Source organism: Adiantum capillus-veneris, chromosome 6 (genome assembly GCF_014529385.1).
Source record: "Adiantum capillus-veneris isolate H3 chromosome 6, ASM1452938v2, whole genome shotgun sequence".
NCBI classification, from domain to species: domain Eukaryota; kingdom Viridiplantae; phylum Streptophyta; class Polypodiopsida; order Polypodiales; family Pteridaceae; genus Adiantum; species Adiantum capillus-veneris.
In genome coordinates this window covers 146650196-146656195 of record NC_140936.1, presented here as the reverse complement: position 1 = coordinate 146656195, position 6000 = coordinate 146650196, and the positions used below count along the sequence as shown (strand labels likewise).

At 37.5% G+C, this 6000-nt stretch overlaps 1 pseudogene; it reads left to right on the top strand.

Annotated features, from left to right (window-relative positions):
• The first annotated feature begins 237 nt into the window (after positions 1-237).
• On the top strand, positions 238-3960 carry LOC147456435 (uncharacterized; annotated as a pseudogene).
• Positions 3961-6000: the final 2040 nt, after the last annotated feature.

Below are 6000 nucleotides of genomic sequence, written 5' to 3'. Positions count from 1 at the left end.
CTACTAAGTTCTAGATAGCACACAACACTTTCCTGTATAGGAAGATTCCACAATCCTAAACTCTTATCTTGTTGCATCTCATGGATTCTAAATTACATTTCACTCTTGATATGACTACAAGAGGCTCTTTATAAACCCAGATTCTACACCTTTTATTTCATTGTTTGGCATCATAAAGCATTCTTATACTTTATTTTGTCTATATTCTTTGTTATGATTGCGTCTGTTTTGAAGGTCATGGAATCTCACTCGCAACAATTTCAAGCAAGTAAAAGGCTTAAAGTGACTTCAAAGCTGCAAACTTCCGGTCAACCTCAACTAGGTTCAAGCTCAGGGGGACACTTAGGTACACTAATGTCTTCTCAATAATTTTCTGCACCACGAAGCCCATGCCTTCAAGCAAAACGGATTTTTAGAAGTCCTCCTCATTCTTCTCGTCAGGAGCTTCTTGCTACAAAACAATTTCCTCGTGAGCCATCGACTGAGCTCACTAGAGAGCATCACTAGAAGGAGCCAAAGGACAAGAGTATAGAGCCCACACCTATAGGAAAAGCATTAGCACTTCAAAGCTCAAAAGAAACAAATATTTGTGGTAATGTTCCTGCAAAACCCAAATATGAGCATGCTTGGGTGTTTTGCATTGGGCGTCCTGGGGATCAAAAGCAATTGATTGATTCAACAACTCCTTTTTTAATTGTTACAAAACATAAAGGACCTTCAATTGATGTCAATAAGTTTACTCTTGTTGGGCGCATCGATAAAGTACAAGAGCACAAAGGAAAAAACAGGATATATTTTCTTGTTCAACGTAATGGCTCAAGTCTCCTTGCTGTTCTTGTTCTATTGAAAGACTTTGAGATCACTGAAGTGAATCCTTTAAGCACAAGAGACTTGATGATTGATGCCATGCAAACACGAGGCTTGGTAAGAATTCAATTTTTATTGTTCGTTTTTTATCTTTTGTGTTTTAGCTTTAAATATTCAAGGAATATTATTGTTTATGGTTGTAGACATTTGGGAGAGCCTATACTGAAGTGATGGAGAGATTTTTTGGCTCAGAGAAGCCATCTTCAAGCAACTACATGGAAGAAGGAGGAGAGGAGGAAGAAGATTCAAGTTCTTCTAGAGATGAGAGGTTGAAAGGGACATGCCCCCCTCAACAATGATGCAAACCCCTGCTACAAGCAAGAAACAAAGAAAAAAGTCAGGTAAACCAAAAGAGTCTAAGTTTCTTCCTGACTCAGAGATTGTTCCATCTAGTCCTGGTGCCCCTTTACCTAATACAGGAGATTCAAGCTCTTTAAATGTTATGAGAGAAAGGGTTACACAAAATAACATGGTAGATCCTTTGCCCATATTTTTACCCATGAGTGTAATTGAACGTCCACCTGTGGATCCTTACACAGGAAAACGACCCTTAGAGGTTCGTGCAGTTATTGAGCAGTATGTTCATAACCTAAAGTTCAAAATGAAAAACAAGCCAAATTCCATTCTGTTACCTTTGCTTGTTTTGGTGGATAGACAACAGTGTCCTACAAAAAATTATTGGGTAAAGGCCAATGTTGAGTCCTATACATATTGGGTTCTTGGGGGCACTCACTCATTGATTGCGAAGAAAGAGCTTGTTGCAGAGTATGAGCATGTGGACACATACAAAATGGCCATGTGTTGGGTGTATGCTAGCTTAACAGATGAGGAGGCAAAGGTTCTTGCCTTTGACCATAACATTGACTCGGACTTTTGTTTGGAGATGTCTTTCATTCAAAAGATAAGATTCTTTCATAATGAGTGGGTTGATACCATAAAGCGTGGTGGAAAAGTCGATGACAATTTTCGAGTAGCACTTTGTGAAAAGTGTGGCCTTGAAGTGAAAAAGAAAGGTGGCCGTGGAGCAATTCAAAAGCCTAATACTAAACAGTATGACAACTATTTTCAACTTGCCTTTTGCAATGGGGAAGTTTCGGACTTACAAGAGGAGATCTTCAAGCTACATGAGTAGGGAAAGCTAAAGGGTCAAAAGCTAAGCAAGTCCCATGCATCTTTCAAAGGAAAAGGTGTCTCAAAAGAGGATTCACCAAAGTCCATCCCCGAAGATATGAAAATAACACCATGGAGACAATTGCAAGGAATACGTGAAAAACCATTGATTATTGTTGTACTCTCACGTGTGAAGGGTGGAAGCATCTCTCTAGAGAAAATGGAAGAAGAATTTGAAAGGTTTGTAATTATAATGATTTGAAATATTCATTGATGTTTTTATTTCTATCATGAATAATATTTCTCTTTGTCTATCATCAGGGAAAAGACCATGTTGCACATGCAAATAATAATGTTTGAAAAATTGAATTGGTCTAATTGGGACGAGGTGGTGCAGTACCATCCAGATTCAAGCAAATCCCATGACATGTTGCTATTTTCTAACACGGTGAGTTGTTCCCCTTGGCTATAATTTCTTGTTATTTAAACTATGTCTAAAATACCTTGGTATTTGGCAAAAAATGACTTTGAATATCTTCTAATATTGCTTTTGATTATTTTGGAATCTTGTGATAGCCTTCTTACATTACATTTATGTGGCTTTTGATTCCAGAATCCTAAGGTGACCCTTTAGTTTTTAAAATCTGAAATCAATGTCCCATTTGCTGGTTTTGGGTTTGGATTGTAGAATCCCAAGAAAACCATTTGGATTCAGAAATCCAAAGTTCAAGTCTTTTTATTTTGCATGTGGCTGGATTCTAGAATCCCATGGATTATTTAACTTGTGATTTATTTCATGGGTTTTAAAGCTTATTCTTTGAGGATTCTAGAATTCACTTACAAATTATAAAATTAACTCTAGTTAGACTTCAAATTTATCTTTTTTTCATTAAGTCTTTTCCTTTTCTCTTATATCTTTGTTGTGTATTCTATAACAAAGATCCAAGTGTTGCCATCAAGCAGATCCCTCTTGACTTTGAACAGTTCTTGTCACGGTGTCGTCTTGAGAGGCGAAGGAGACAACAACCCCAAAGCTTTGAAATCACTCCTCGTCTCTCACTTTATATTCCAGATAATGTAGATGAGTCTCCATCTCATTGGTGTGTTCATGAAGGCAGAGTTAAAGAAATGAGCACATTTGTTACCCCACGGTCTTACACACTAGCCATTGCAGACGCTCCTTATTGTTTTAGTGCCCCAAACTCTGTCAATGATGATGTAAAGTATGGAGTATCTGCCTATACAAAAGTTATAGAGGCTTTTGGAAAAATAACTACTTGTGACTCTTGGTCACTAGTACTTTCCAATGCCCAGGATCAAATTACTGCAGTGCAAAAATCTTTCACTGACTCAAACATGACATGTCAAATGCTAACATGGTAAGTGAAACCTTTGAAGTTTTATACTAGTAGTAAGGTCTTATTTTTTGCTTTCTTCTTACACCTAAGCTATTTTTCTGCAGAATAAAGCCAAACATTCATGGATATAAGCTTCATCGCATTTCTTGGGCTTGTGAGTTTTCTACCATTGGATTTTACTCATCTCTAGGTGTGCAGAGTAAAGGATCATATAAGTTTGCGGTGAAACCAAATCGCGCAAATGTCTTTGAACGACCGGGAGTCTGCAAAAAGTTCAAACATATTGGTGCAGATGTACAAGGAGTCATAAATCCATATTAAAAGCCTCAACTTTTGATGATGGATTTGATTGATTTACTCTCAATGACAGGAGAGTGGGTAATGGACCTCTTTGCGGGGACATGCACTACAACTGTTAGTGCATTGAAGCGAGGCCAAAATGTGGTTGTTGTGGAATGTGATCCACTTCAAGTTAAATTTATTGAGCAACAGGTCACAACTCTTAAACAGTTACCAGATGAGTTCCAAGAGGTGGGAATGAAAAGCATGGCATCTGATCCTTGCTTCTTTGATGCATCTGGAGAGCCACAACCTCCATTTGGTAGTGAGAAAGTTGGGGAGATAGTTGACCTTGTGGATTTTGAACCAGATAATGTAGAGGTTGAGGAGCAAGCTAGTGACACTCCTCTTCAAATAACTTCAATGGGAGAGGAGACAAGGAATGAGGAGGAAGAAGATCCTCCCATTCAAGCATAGTTTTTATGAGTTTAAACTCATTGAACTATGTTTATGTTCAAAAACTTGACATTTTGATGTGAAGATACTTATTTTGATTTGTGCTTTTATTATTTGCTTAAATTCTCAATGTTTTCAAGTTTATATGGCATGTGATGGAGTTTCATTGTAAGAATAAATCTTTTTTGAGCTTGCTTGGAGAAAATCCATGCATGCAAGCCCAATATCTTCACATTTATCTTGAATGTTCTTCGTATATCTATTGCTTATAGAGTGACAATGTTGGTTAAGGACTACATTAAGATCAAATTTTTTGTTTTTATGGCCAATTTTAGAAACTAGAGAATTGTAGGTTGTGCATATGTTGTCTTTTTATTAAAATTATTAGCTTCTTTTGAAGATAAAAAGTCCATCAAGTAGTGCTATAATATAGTAATATAACAAACTAGTTTTTTTATTAAAAGAAAAAAACTATTTTCTGTAATGCATTTTTCTACTTAAAAAGTGCTCTTTTTTATGTTGTTGTGAAATTTTGGATGCACCCTTGCAAATGACAACTCACGACTCGTGCTACTTTTTTATGACTCGTTCTTTGGGGAGTTTGGAGAATACCATGGGTGCGCAATTGCTATAGCACTTCACCTTGAAGGGATGGATTTCCCAGGGCTTGTTGAAGCCTAGAAACAAGATAGTTTACAAGCATAGAGGCATCATTAGTTGCTCTTTCATTAGCAAAATCAAAGCTATCAATATTCATTTCAATCTCCTTTCCCTTGTTAGCCATACTAGCAAATTTTAGGCGTAAATTTTTACTTGTACTTTGGCACCTCAAGCCCTAGTTTCTACTCCTCTTTACCTTAAAAAATAAGCACTCAAGCATCTATACCCATGGCTCAAATATTATTAATTGCAATGAATAGAAGGGAGGGTTTAACAGAGCCAAGACTGCACCAGCTCCTCTCAAGCTTCTAAAAGCTCGATAATGGTTAAACCATAGGCAAGCCCCATAGGGCTCCATTATTAAGACCATAGCTCTCGACGGTATCCACGTTCATTGCATAAAGCAGGAGTGCTTTAAGGATGAAAAATCCCTATTCTACTTACTCTTTTGCAATTAATAACACCAACCATTTGTAGAAAACTTGAGGACCTCTCTTCTTGAGCAAGAAAATACCAATAGCTCTAATACCAATGTAGCATTTAATGCACTAGTAACTTGTGTGTAGCGGAAATTGATAACATAGTGAGCATTTTATTAAGAACAAGTTCCTGATGAGCATATTAAATTTGAGAAAGCAACATAGAAATTTACACCTAGCTAGTTTAGCATAGACAATACTTGAAAAGAGAGAGAAATAGAACCATTGTGAACAGTTGAGGACCGGATTTACATGGAGCCGTTCCCCCCTCCAAAACGGCTTTGTATTATAGCTTCTCCCATCAAAGGAGACTTTTGTACAATACAATCTTTGTGTTACTTGACAAAACTCGTTGGTGCAATGAAGATGAAAGCTTCATGCACCAGATTATGCTTCATAAACACACCTAGTGTCCCTAGCCTTAGTCCCAAGAGCTCACACACTTTCAAAAATGGTGAGAGCTAGCAGGGAATGAGAAAAGATTGAGAGGAAGAAGATCTATCTTACGAGAAAGAAGTAATTAGCATGGTAGAGAAGATGAGCATAGCTTAGCTTAGTAATTAGCATGGTAGAGAAGATGAGCATGCCATAATTTGAAGCTTGGCTCTTGGTTGGATTTACATTCCATAGCCAAGAGTTGTTGGTGCAGGCCTCTACTTCTCAATGCTTGGAGAAGGAGATGGATTTCTTGCGCAACACATAAGTTTTATGTGTGTGTGTAGCAAAGGGAGTTAGACTTCTACTTGGTCGATCCCTCTTGCTTTTTGCTCTTGCTGTCTTCCCATTGGTTC